General features: G+C 43.2%; 1 non-coding gene across 1 annotated transcript; it reads left to right on the top strand.

Annotated features, from left to right (window-relative positions):
- Positions 1 to 386: 386 nt before the first annotated feature.
- Positions 387 to 459, top strand: TRNAE-UUC. The gene has a single exon. It is a non-coding gene; the product is annotated as a tRNA-Glu (tRNA).
- Positions 460 to 14,568: the final 14,109 nt, after the last annotated feature.

Raw genomic sequence — 14,568 nt, forward strand, 5'->3', positions numbered from 1 at the left:
ACTGATCTGTTTTTCCCACTTTAATAAATGGTCACTGTTCATTCCTAGAGAAAGTATCAATTTGTGGGCAAATTCATGTTTGATAGTCTTTTCCCACTCCACATACAGAAAAGGAGGGGAGATTCAAAATATTCAAAAAGAAAACAAAACCAAAACACAAACAAACAAAAAGATAGTTTCTTAGGAGGAAAAAGGGACGACAGAGAATGAGATGGCTGGGTGGCATCACCAACTCGATGGACGTGAGTTTGTGTGAACTCTGGGAGTTGGTGATGGACAGGGAGGCCTGGCATGCTGCAATTCATGGGGTCGCAAAGAATCGGACACGACTGAGCGACTGAACTGAACTGATGGAAGTTGTAACAAACACTGAAAACTGAGGGACTTCCCTGATGGTCCAGTGGTTAGGACTTGGCGCTTTCACTGCAGAGGGCCCAGGTTCAATCCTTGGTCAGGGAACCAAGATCCTGCAAGCCGTGCAGCACATTCAAAAAAATAAACTACAAATTTAAAAAAATTTTTTCAAAAGAAGATGTGGTACATATATACAATATAATATTACACAGCCATAAAAAGGCCAAAAAATAGGTTTCACTGAGCTCAAAATCAAGGTGTCAACAGGCCTGAGTTTATTCTGAAGAGTCCAGGGGAAATCTGTTTCACACAGATGGGGATGAGTTCAGGATCTTGACATGGGGAGGTTATCTAGGATTCTGCAAATGAGTTGATGTGATCACAAAAGTCCTTATAAGGGAAAGGGGGAGATAGGTGACTCAGAGGAAATGTTACAGCCGCCTGCATTCCTTGGCTCGTGGCCCCTTCCTTCCTCTTCAAAGCCAACAGTGTAGCATCTTCAAACCTCTTTCTTTCTGTGACATCCGCTGTTTCCATTGTCAAGATCTTGAACTCAATCCCACCTGTAAATTCCTTTTTGGCATGTAAAATAACATATTCACAGGTTCCTGGAATTAGAATGTAGACATCTCTATGAGCCATTATTCTGCATGGCGGGGGGTGGGGGGTGGCGGTGGGTGTGCTCAGAACCACAGATGAGAAGCAGGATGAAATGCACTATGGTGAGTAGGCTGCAGAGCTCCAGGCTCAGACATTCAGTGAAAGCCCCAGATTCATTCCTGAGGGGTCCTGGGAACTAAAAGTCTCAAATTAGATGGGATGGAGTTGGACCCCTGCCCAAAGTTGTGGGCTGAACCAGGCCAGGCTAGGGGCTGCTGAACTAAACTGCTGCTGAAACCTGCCTGGGCTAAGGTGTATAACAGGCTGCAAGTCCAGAGACTCATCTTGCAGCCCAGGGAGTGAGCCAGGCTGCCTGCTGGCTTCGTGCCTGGATCTGTGTCCTCCTATATCACCCAGTGGGGCAGCTCAACCATCATAATGAGAGCCAGTTCTGAGCTAGAGCCTTGAGGATGGTAGGAAGGCAAATGTAAAAGCATAAGACCTAGTCGGTTGAGCATGGAAGGAGAAAGACAGGAGAAACATACAAACCCTGAACATGGCCCATAAACCAACATTATGAAACCCTGAAAAGATGTAATACTAAGGCAGTCAATAAAATCAGAAATTAGAATATGAGTTTTAGATGAAATTAGTCAATAAAATAATCTGACAAAGACTTTAAACTGAACCTGTTTAGTTTTGTTTTACACTTATAAAAATTATGTTTATTATTATTGTTTACCAATGGGGAGATGCAGGCTATTTACACCAGCAGCTGTAGGGGTAAGGGGAATGCACAGTTAGCAACCTGTATAGGATAGACAACTTAGGCAAAAATAAGACTCTCTAAAACAAAGGACAGTGGTGAGCTTCACTACACGCTGAGCATGCTCAATTTGCCCAAAGATAGACAAAATTGTTCCAGGGGAGTCCTAGGATGCTGAGGTCCTGTTTGAATTTGGGAGAAGGTTACCAACACTACAGTCTGGACTTTGTTAGGAAAATGGGGGTATCCTTACTGTGGAGGCCATTGTCAGGAAGATCTCGCTGGAATGTCAAGGTCCAAGCTCGAAATGGTTTCTTTGTCAAGTGTATAAACATTTCTTGAGAGGCCACGTCACCCACAGAGAGAATCCAGATGTATCTGGTACAAATTTCATCTGGAAAACAGGACAAAATTTTGTCTTTGAAAGTCAGAGGGATGTGAAATGTTCAACCCTTCTCTATGTTCCCACTTTACAGTTTATCCACAGCTTATTAGTTTTTCCATAGTAAAGTTTCTCAGGTCAAAAATTCTGTTCTATTGTCTTGCAGGGCATTCCAAAGACTCAAATGCTCTAGTCCACTGTAGCCCCAAGGAATGGTCCCATGAATTCTCAACTATGAGTTTATAGTTTGTAGAGAGGCAGAAACTGCCTCGTTTGAAGACATCAAATCTTTTAAACAGGAAGATCCTCTTTTTACTCAGTAAGGGTTTCTTTTTTAAATAGGTAAGAAGTGTACTTTATTCAGAGAGAAACACGCTCCACAGACAGACTGCAGGCCATCCCAGAGGGCGCGTGTGGCCTCTTGGCAAGGATTTTAATAAGCATCTACTCTGTACAAATCTTCAGCCGTATTGCATGAGATTTCATAATGCAGTACTTTTCCAGGACCTTTGAGGTTAAACTGCAAGTTTGAGGTGACATTTTGTAGGGGCCCTAGAATCAGACATCCCTTGTGACTCAGATGGCAAGAATCCTCCTGCAAAGTGGGAGACTGAGATCAGATCCCTGGGTTGGGAAGATCCCCTGGAGAAGGAAACGGCTCCCCACTGCAGAATTCCTGCCTGGACAGAGGAAGCTGACAGACTACAATCCATGGGATTGCAAAGAGTCAGACACAGCTGAATGACTAACACTTTCTAGAATCAGGACCTGAGTTCAAATCCTGACCGCTCCCCAACCACCTCCTCTGGGTCCAGGGCTAGTTGGCTCATCTCTTTGAGACCCTGCCCACATTTGTAAAATGGAGATGATGCTAATAACTACCATATAGGGTGTTGTAAGGATTGAGTAATGCCTGAAAAGTACTAAGCCCCATTCCTGGTACAGGCAGTATCAGTAGATGTTAGTAACATAAAGCAAATATACACGGTCTGAGAAAGAGTTTATGGTGCTGATAAGCTGAAAAGTTGCAAAGAAAGGGCACAGTGTGACGGAAGTGTGAGGCCAGAAATCTGAAGGTAAAGTCAGCCTTCAAACCAGAGGAAGGACATCTCAGCAGTAGAAAAGGAGTTATACTTGGAGTATTTGAATACGTGAATCTTTTATTCTGGGAAGCCCTCAGTTAACAGCACTGTGTGTCGCTGCTTTCTGGTCTTCACTGACCGTGGGAGGAAGCAGACACAAGCTAACCAGTTCAGTTCACGTGGAGACACGTTAAACGAGTTAAACAGCGTCAGGTACGTGTAGTAGTGTTCGTCGCTCAGTCATGTCCGACGCTTTGTGACCCCGCACACTGCAGCCCGCCAGGCTCCTCTGTCCATGGGATTCTTCAGGCAAGAATACTGGAGTGGATTGCCATTCCCTTCTCCAGAGGATCTTCCCAACCCAGGGATCGAACCCAGGTCTCCTGCACTGCAGGCAGATTCTGTACCATCTGAGCTACAGGGAAGATCCAACATGTACTGAACCAAATTAAAACTACTCTGAGAATAAAGAGGGGGAGGTGTTTCAGTGTTTCATTTTATTTTTTAATTTAATTTTTATTTTATATTGGGCTAAGATGGGCTCGATAAAGGACAGAAATGGTATGGACCTAACAGAAGCAGAAGATATTAAGAAGAGATGGCAAGAATACACAGAAGAACTGTACAAAAAAGATCTTCATGACCCAGATAATCACGATGGTATGATCACTGACCTAGAGCCAGACATCCTGGAATGTGAAGTCAAGTGGGCCTTAGAAAGCATCACTACGAACAAAGCTAGTGGAGGTGATGGAATTCCAGTTGAGCTATTCCAAATCCTGAAAGATGATGCTGTGAAAGTGCTGCACTCAATATGCCAGCACATTTGGAAAACTCAGCAGTGGCCACAGGACTGGAAAAGGTCAGTTTGCATTCCAATCCCAAAGAAAGGCAATGCCAAAGAATGCTCAAACTACCGCACAATTGCACTCATCTCACACACTAGTAAAGTAATGCTCAAAATTCTTCAAGCCCGGCTTCGGCAATATGTGAACCGTGAACTTCCTAATGTTCAAGCTGGTTTTAGAAAAGGCAGAGGAACCAGAGATCAAATTGCCAACATCCACTGGATCATGGAAAAAGCAAGAGAGTTCCAGAAAAACATCTATTTCTGCTCTATTGACTCTGCCAAAGCCTTTGACTGTGTGGATCACAATAAACTGTGGAAAATTCTGAAAGAGATGGGAATACCAGACCACCTGACCTGCCTCTTGAGAAATTTGTATGCAGGTCAGGAAGCAACAGTTAGAACTGGACATGGAACAACAGACTGGTTCCAAATAAGAAAAGGAGTACGTCAAGGCTGTATATTGTCACCCTTATGGCAGAAAGAGAAGAGGAACTAAAAAGCCTCTTGATGAAAGTGAAAGTGGAGAGTGAAAAAGTTGGCTTAAAGCTCAGCATTCAGAAAATGAAGATCATGACATCCAGTCCCATCACTTCATGGGAAATAGATGGGGAAACAGTGGAAACAGTGTTAGACTTTATTTTTGGGGGCTCCAAAATCACTACAGATGGTGACTGCAGCCATGAAATTAAAAGACGCTTACTCCTTGGAAGGAAAGTTATGACCAACCTAGATAGCATATTCAAAAGCAGACATGACTTTGCCAACAAAGGTTCATCTAGTCAAGGCTATGGTTTTTCCAGTGGTCATGTATGGATGTGAGAGTTGGACTGTGAAGAAGGCTGAGTGCCGAAGAATTGATGCTTTTGAACTGTGGTGTTGGAGAAGACTCTTGAGAGTCCTTTGGACTGCAAGGAGATCCAACCAGTCCATTCTGAAGGAGATCAGCCCTGGGATTTCTTTAGAAGGAATGATGCTAAAGCTGAAACTCCAGTACTTTGGCCACCTCATGCGAAGAGTTGACTCATTGGAAAAGACTCTGATGCTGGGAGGGATTGGGGGCAGGAGGAGAAGGGGACGACAGAGGATGAGATGGCTGGATGGCATCACTGACTCGATGGACGTGAGTCTGGGTAAACTCTGGGAGTTGGTGATGGACAGAGAGGCCAGGCGTGCTGCGATTCATGGGGTTGAAAAGAGTCGGACACGACTGAGTGACTGAACTGAACTGAACTGATAGTTGATTTACAATGTTGTGTTAATTTCAGGTGCACAGCAACGTGATTCAGTTACACATAAACATATATCCATTCTTTTTCAGATTCTTTTTTCCACTTAGATTATTATAGCATATTGAGTAGAGTTCCCGCATCAGGTCTTTGCTGATTATCTATTTTATACCTAGTCGTATGTATATGTTAATTCCTAATATGTCCCTCCTCCTACCTTTCCCCTTTGGTAACCATAAGTTTGTTTTCTATGTCCGTGCGTCTATTTCTGTTTTGTAAATAAGTTCATTTGTATCTTTTTTTTTTAATTTATTTTTGGCCACGCTGGGTCTCTGTTGCTGTGTGTGGGCTTTCTCTGGTTGCAGCGCTTCAGGATCTAGAGTGTGGGCTCAGTAGTTGTGGCACATGGGCTCAGTTGCTCTGAGGCATCTGGGGTCCTCCTGGACCAAGGATCGAACCCATGTCCCCTTCACTGGCAGGCGAATTCTCAACCACTGGGCCACCAGGGAAGTCCCCATTTGCATCATTATTTTTAAATTCCACATATAAGTGATATCATATGATACTTGTCTTTCTCTATCTGACTTACTAGTCTTTCGTTTTAAAATAACATTTCATCTATTTATTGTCCTAGCTGTCTAGTCACTGTCATGTCTGACCCTTTGCAACTCCATGTAACTGCAGCATGCTAGTCTCCTCTGTCCTCCACTCTCTCACGGAATCTCCCCAAATTCATGTCCACTGAGTTAGTGATGCTATGTAACCTATTTATAATTGTTAACCTAGCTAACCTATATCTAATTTAAAATAGAATATTTGATAATTATACTACAAAGTTTAGCCCTCTCACTCCCACACTCGGTGGAATGCTGCCCCTCTGAACATGTACTGCTAATCTCTAAATGGTTACCAATGGGAAACGTCCTTCTACTTGGTTCTGCCTGAAGGATTTAACCAGGATGTCCCCAAAACAGAAGATGCAAACAAAAGAATATGGAAAAGTGTTCAACTTTACTGATAATCAAAGAAACATGTATTAAATACAAGCTCTTATTTTAATTCAATTAGTGAAGACTTTAAGTATAACAACGACTAACATAGAAATGGCAACCCACTCCAGTGTTCTTGCCTGGAGAATCCCAGGGACGGGGGAGCCTGGTGGGCTGCCATCTATGGGGTCGCACAGAGTCGGACACGACTGAAGCGACTTAGCAGCAGCAGCAGCAGCAGCAACATAGGCAAGGGCCTGGCAGAATGAATCCTTTCAGGAGTTTCCAGTGAGTAACAACAATAAAAACTGTATTGTTCTCAAGCTCAACAAGGAAATATTAACTGACATGTGCCACTCACAGGAAGCAATTTCATAGGCAGTAAAAGTGAGGCTCGTGGAGTGGTGACATGGTAAAATACACACACACACACATGACGAAAGAATATGAGGTGGTTAGGAATGGTTTTTCCAGGAGTCACGTATGGATGTGAGAGCTGGACTATAAACAAAACTGAGCACCGAAGAATTGATGCTTTTGAACTGTGGTGTTGGAGAAGACTCTTGAGAGTCCCTTGGACTGCAAGGAGATCAAACTAGCCAATCCTAAAGGAGATCAGTCCTGAATATTCATTGGAAGGACTGATGCTGAAGCTGAAACTCCAATACTTTGGCCACCTGATGCAAAGAGCTGACTCACTAGAAAAGACCCTGATGCTGGGAGAGATTGAAGGAGAAGGGGACGACACAGGATGAGATGGTTGGATGGCATCACTGACTCGATGGACATGAGTTTGAGCAAGCTCCAGGAGTTGGTGATGGACAGGGAAGCCTGGCGTGCTGCAGTCCATGGGGTTACAAAGAGTCGGACATGAGTGAGCGACTGAATGGAACTGAAGGATGCCATGATCACACTTGTGCCTAAAAAACATACCCAGAAGGAGTTATAGGAAGAAATACAGCCACAGTGTGATGAGGTGGTGAGATTAGCGATCACTTTCTATTTCTGTTTGTCTCAAAGTTCCTACAGTGAATGTGCCCTATTTGTAAATATTTTCTTTCACTTTATAGTTTATCTTAAAAGTTTTATTTTAATTATGTAAAAACCTGGTGGTCAAACATCAGAGCTCTCAGTCCCCAGTTCCTATGCGGGTGGAAAAAATCACAGCTCTCAAGGTGACAAAAACTCGGGTTGCAGGAATAGTAGAATGACTATACCATTCTCCTGAAAGATTCTAGAACATTCCTAACAGCCTACCTGGTGAAAAAGATTTTGCAAGTAATATGTACTTATCTTTGGGAAAATACGTACTAACCCACCACAGCTTCTTAGTATAGCAGAAACTTTATAATCTTAAAGTTTTTTCTTTTTTTTTTTAAAAAATTCATTTATTTGGCTGCATCAGGTCTTAGTTGGGATCTTTCCTTGTGCAGGCTTAGTGGCTCTGCAGCATGTGGGATCTTAAGTTTCCTGACCAGGGATTGAACCCATGTCCCCTGCTTTGCAACGTGGATGCTTAACCACAGGATCACCAGGAAAGTTCAAACAGTTTTGTTTTTTTTTTTTTTCCTTATTTCACCCTCTCCCCCTGGTTCAACTTTTCTGAGGAAATGAGATTTTCAGGCATAACTCCAAGTTCTGGAGAGACGTCATGGCACAAACCCCTTCCCCTTCAGGTGGTCGTGGTTTCCTGTTCCCTGTAGGTAGAAATTCCCTGGGCTCCTACTTTATTCCAGAGCACACAAAGTACCCAGGGAGTGCCCGGAATGCCCCTACTCTCTGCGAAGAGTCCTAGATTCACTTTTATTTGGCTCTTTGAAGAAAAGAGGCAGAGTCTACAAGAGAGAGCAAAATGGGTCATTATTGGTAAAACAGAATATAGGTACAGTCTTATGACCGAAAGGTGTTGGGAATCATACTCTGACTTGTATATACGCAGTAAATCTTGCAAGAGGATGAAGTTTGTTTTTTTCTTTTTTTAAGTATGTCTTTTTTTCAGAGAATATAAGAGACAGATAAAGTGAAGAGTGCCAACTACTGTCAGGAACATGTTGCTTGTTAAAACTGGAATCTTGGGACTTCCTTGGGAGTCCAGTGGCTAAAAAGATCCCACATGCCACAGCTAAGACCTGGTGCAGCTAAATAAATAAATGAATAAATATTTTAAAAAGAGAAAAAGCTGGAGGGACTTCCCTGGTGGTCCGGTGGTTAAGACTCCATGCCCTCAGTGCAGGGGTCATAGGTCCCATCCCTGGTGAGGGAACTAAGATCCCACATACCATGTAGTACAGTAAAACAAAACCAAAAAAAGCTGGAATCTTGTTTAAAGAGAAGAAAAGAAAAGCCAGCATTATCTGAGTGACTATTGCTAATAGTCATACAATGTCCTTTAAAACTGCGCACAGGGATTAGTCCCTTTGCCAAAGAGCCACTGAGTAAATAAAAACAGGAATTCCAGTGTCTTGGTTTCTCCTGGGGATGATTTTTGTTGTTTTTCAGTCACTCAGTCATGTCCGACTCTTCGCTACCCCATGGACTGCAGTACACCAGGCTTCCCTGTCCTTCACTATCTCCCAGGGTTTGCTCAAACTCATGTCCTTTGAGTCAGTGATGCCATTCAATCATATTATCCTCTGTCGCCCCCTTCTCCTCCTGCCCTCAATATTTCCCAGCATCAGAATCTTTTCCAATGAATCAGCTCTTTGCATCAGGTGGCCAAGGTACTGGAGCTTCAGTTTCAGCATCGGTTCTTCCAATGAATACCCAGGGTTTACGATTACCTCTCCCTTAACTGTGCTCTCTGCATTTGCTGATTCTGAGCACACTGACTCATGAGCCCACGCAGCAGCTGCCTACACCATCCTGTAGGATTTAACCTACCTCTTACTGGTCCAGCAGGTTAACATTCACAGAAGGAAAAATTTTCTCTCTTTCCCACCCCCACTTGACTCCTAAGCCTCCAGAATGTTTTATCATCTAGAAATCCAAGTTACAAATCTTCTCCTAGGAAGTTCTTTGCAAGTTCAGCTTTAGAAGACCTACTTCCCCACTCTTACTATTTTCTCTAGCAGCCCGGAAATGTGTTCAACCTCCAGCAGCTCTTGAGGGGAGCCAGTCACAGGCAGAAGAGTTCTTTTGTAGAGGAACTTCAGCCACATTGGCTAGTTCCTTAAGGCAGTGGTTTCCAAGGCTGATGTGTAGGCTGGGTTTGGTGAGTGACAAGGATTCTACTGATTTGGGCAAAATGATAAAAATAAGAACAAGGCAAGTGTTTTTCAAAAAGGAATTTATCTAGCTGTGATGGATTTTGAGATTGCATACTCTTCTATTTTTTGAGTTAAAATGTCTTTTATAATAGTAGGGTCATAATAAGTGATAGATTTTTTTAAAAGACATGCATATTTGCTCAGTAAAATCAAAACAATGTACATTTTTTGTTAATTTACAATTTTGTGAAATCCAAAAGTCCAGAGAACAATTGCTCTCATGGATTTCATCAAAGATTTAATATGAGATAATGGTATTTAATGAGACTTAATAGCATTTCATTCCAATGAGGAAAGTTCTGAATAACCTGTCTTTGTACACTCAAAAAGTCAACCTACTTGGAAGCAACCTCGGTGTCCTTCAGCAGATGAATAGATAAATAATAGATAAATTCCATTTTCTGCGGTCCATCAGAAAATGGAATATCATTCAGTACTAAAAAGAAATGAACTATCAGGGCATGAAAAGACATGGAGGAAACTTAAATCCATATTATGAGCTGAAAGAAGCCAATCGGAAAAGTCTGTGTATTCTGGGACTCCAACTATATGACATTCTGGTGAAGGCAAAACTTTGAAGATAATAATAATCGTGGTTGTCAGGGGTTGTAGGCAGAGGTAATGACTAGGCAAAGCATGAGGATTCTTAGTACTCTGCTTGATATGTATCATTTTGATACATATCATTACAATTTTAGCTAAACCCTACAACACCAAGAGTGAACCCTAATGTCTAAGCTATAGACTTCTAAGCTTAGAAGTCTATAGACTTCTTTTTTTTTTTTCTTCTATAGACTTCTTTTTTAAATATAGAAGTCTATAGACTTCTGGTGATAATGATGTGTCAGTGTAAGTTCATTAATTATAATAAGTGGACCATTTGATCAGGGATATTAATAACTGGGAAGGCTAAGCATATGGAGGGGCAGAAGGTATATGGGAAATCTCTCTATTTTTCACTCAGGTTTGTTGTGAACCTAAAAATTCACTTAAGAATAGTCTTTTTTAAAAAAGTCAACCTACCAAGCAAAATTAATGATTAGTTACAGCCGCTGTGGGGGAGCAGAGATCTCTGGCCAAGACCAGAACATCAGTTTCTTAAGCCTAACGCTTTAAATCTTCAGCGATCACCTCTCATATAGCTGAGAAAGTTGACTTTGATGCTTTCTAGTCCTGGCCCTACCACTAACTTGACATATAACCTTGAACTAGCCACTTACCAGTCTGGTCCATTTCCTCAGGCTGCAAAGAGTCCTTTCCAGATCTGAAATTCTGTAACTTAATAAGTTAATGATCTGCAAGTTCAACATATTAAGAAAAACAGAGGGTTCCTCCTGGGTAAAGGATCAACGCTGGGGAAATTCACACTAATTATAGAAAGCAGCAATATACTCACTGAAACTAAAAACTGGAAACACACAATTTTTCTTATTGCCCTAAATGGTCATGACTTATAAGTTGTTATTCTAGAGTGGTTTGGTATTGAGAGGAAAACTAAGAAGATATTCCTACCCCACCCCTCCCCTCTCTAGTAAGTGAGAAATCTCATGGACAGAGGGTCCTCTCAGGTTACACTCCATGGGGTCACAAAGAGTCAGGCATGCATGCATGTTAAGTCGCTTCAGTCGTGTCCAACTCTTTGCAACCCCATAGACTGTAGCCTGCCAGGCTCCTCTGTCCATGGGATTCTCCAGGCAAGAATACTGCAGTAGGTTGCCATGCCCTCCTCCAGGGGATCTTCCCGACTCAGGGATGGAACCTGTATCTTCTGTGTCTCCTGCATTGCAGGCGGAGTCTTTACCACTGAGCCACCTGGTAATCCTGAAGAGTCAGACAGGACTTAGCAACTAAAACAAAATAAGTGAGGCATTGTTTTCAAAGGGCAGTGGATCCAAATGCAGTCACTGCCTCTTAGTGGACACACAGCGTGGGGTTCATCTCTAGATTCAGAGATTTCAACTCAGTTGCCCAGCAGCTGTAAGAATCGTTAAGGCTGGAAGGGCCTTAAACAGCTGGCTGTTTCACTTCCTTTACTTTGCGATGGGGATGTTGACACTTGAAGTCACATGGTGGGGCCCAGGGTTTTTTGTCTCAAGTCCAGGGACCATCCCCCTGCATCACATGGCAGCTTCATAGGGCTGCACAAACTCTGCCTATTTCTGTAAACATCTTGAGTGTTGGGGAACTACCTTTGGCAGGAAAAGAAAGATACCTCTCCACGTCAATTGGTCTCCCACTGGAACAGGAGGAGGATGCCTCAGACACAGCCATGTGACCTGTGGACCTGAAAAATATTCACAACCTAAAAAGTGAGAGTTATGTTTATTCAATGGGAATTTTTAGGACTTCAGATCCAGGAGACAGCATCTCAAGTAGCCCTAAGAGAACTGCTCTGAGGAGGCAAGGGAGGAGCCAGGTTGCATAGAAGTTCTGCAACAAAGGGCAGTAGTCTGAACATCAAAAGATTGTTGTGAATAAAAGGAAAACCAACCTGCCAATGCAGGAGATGCAAAAGACTCAAGTTCGATCCCTGGGTAGGGAAGATCCTCTGAAGGAGGAAATGGCAACCCACTCCAGTATTCTTCCCTGAGAAATCCCATGGACAGAGGAACCTGACAGGCTACAGCCCATGGGGTTGCAAAGAGTTAGATGCAACAGAGCAAACACACACACACACACACACACACACACACACACAAAGCAGCAAAATACCAGATATCTCAAGTTAAGGAATTTAGTGCTTTCCTATGTATGGGAAAAATCAAGGGTTTCTGTTGGAGAAGGAAATGGCAACCCACTCCAGTATTCTTGCCTGGAGAATCCCATGGACAGAGGAGCCTGGTGGGCTATAGTCCATGGAGTCACAAAGAGGTGGACACGACTGACCAAATAACACACACACACACACACACACGAGTCTCTGTTCACTTAACTCATTCCTGGGATATGCACCTATGTAGGATATTCTCTATATGTCACCTATCTGGGGCCAGTAAACTGTGTTTTCCCATCCCAAGTTTCCTCAGGGCTCACCATGGGGAGTGGCTGCAGTCTGATGGCTGCTAGATGGCAGGTATTCCTTCCTTCCTGAGTTCCCTCAGGACTCACCAGCTTACCATCCATAATGGTTACAATTGCTGATGACTGTGACATCCTTTGTTTACTGATATGGCAGGAATTATTCCATTTCTTAGGCCTGATAAGGCTAACACAGAGGGAGAAGGTCATGGAACATGAAGGTAGAGATGGGATGTGCCAGGATGCCCAGCAAACCACCAGACATCAGGAGAGCAGCAGGTAACAGCTTCTCCCTCAAAGCCCTGAGAAGGGGCCAATGCTGCCAAGCCCATCTTGAACTTCAGGCCTCCAGAATGATGAGACAATACATTTTTGTCATTTAAGCCACTCAGTTTGTGGTACTTTGTTATGGCAGTGCTAGCAAATTCATAACAGATTTTACAGAGCTTTCTCCATCAAACACCTTCTAGTTGTCAAATAGACTTTGATTTTGCAGGACCAGATGAAGCTGCCTTTTCTCCAAAGTATCCAATGATTGAAATTTCAAATCATGGAAAGATCGTGTGTACTTAGAATTTCAGAATCATTCACTGCGGGACTTCCCTGGTGGCCCAATGTCTACCAAGTGCTACCAGGCTCAGCACTCCCAATGCAGGGGCTTGGGTTTGATCCCTGGTCAAGAAACTAGATTCCCACATGCCTCAACTAAGAGTTTGAATGCCTCAACTAAGAGTTTGAATGCCTCAACTAAAGAGCCTGCATGCCGCAATGAAGATCAAAGATCCCATGTGCTGAAACTAAGACACGGAGCAGCCCGATAAATAAATAAAAATAAATATTTTCTAGAAAAGAATTATTTGTTGGAAGGAACATAGTCTAATGACAGAATGAGTAGGAATCCTTCTACAGTATCTCCTTCAGCCAGGGACAGAAAAGAATCCTGTATCCCAGGATGCCTCTGGTGGTCCAGTGGTTAAGAATCCATCTGGCAATATAGGGGACACAGATTCGATCCCTGATCTGGGAAGATCCCATATATCTCAGAGCAACTGAGCCAGTGAGCCATAACTACTGAGCCCAATCTCTACAGCCAGTGCTCCACAATAAGAGAGCCCCCGCAATGAGAAGCCCACACACTGCAATGAAGAGTAACTCCACTTTCCACAACTAGAGAAAGCCCGCGCACAGCAACAAAGACCCAGTACAGCCAAAAGAAAGAAAAGAAAGAAAGAGAACTCGCTCAGTCATGTCCGACTCTTCGCGACCCCATGGACTGTAGCTGACCAGGCTCCTCCAATCCATTGGATTTTCCATCCAAGAATAGTGGAGTGGGTTGCCATTTCCTTCTCCAGGGAATCTTCTGGATCAAAAATAATAAATAAGTAAAATTAAAAGAAAAAAAAAGACTTCTGTATCCCTGCTGTTGCTGCTGCTAAGTCACTTCAGTCCTGTCCAACTCTGTGCGACCCCATAGACGGCAGCCCACCAGGCTCCCCTGTCCCTGGGATTCTCCAGGCAAGAACACTGTATCCCTAGGGCACAAAAAAGGCAGGACAGTCCAGATGAGATATTCTGTAATAGAATAGAGATGTAGCCTTAGAACTCAGCAAAGGATTAGCACACGCAACCACCTTCCATACTTGAAGCTACAGAGGAGCTCCTTATGAACCTTAAATGAAGTAACTGGGGTTGCCATCCATGAGCTTGACTCTACAATCATGTATAAGGGACTAAAGCAGAGACAAGCAAAGTCCCCCGAGCAAAGCCAAAGGAACATCAGGAAGCAAACGCTTCCTGTCCAAGTGCTATACGGGGAAGGATGAGTTTTAGTCACCAACTTTAAGCAGTTCCTGTTCCAAAGAGGTATTTTTCCAGCTAGGATGGTTTACTCAGGACCAGCAGAGAATTGCAATTTAGGGTCAGCCAGCATGGTGAGCTATATTCAAGTCCCCACATGGTAAGGGAAAGGAGATAATTTTTTACGGAGAAGAAAAGGAAGTTGGGGGGTTTCCCTGGTGGCTCAGCCAGTAAAGAA

The sequence above is a fragment of the Bubalus bubalis genome, chromosome 5 (genome assembly GCF_019923935.1).
Source record: "Bubalus bubalis isolate 160015118507 breed Murrah chromosome 5, NDDB_SH_1, whole genome shotgun sequence".
NCBI lineage: Eukaryota > Metazoa > Chordata > Mammalia > Artiodactyla > Bovidae > Bubalus > Bubalus bubalis.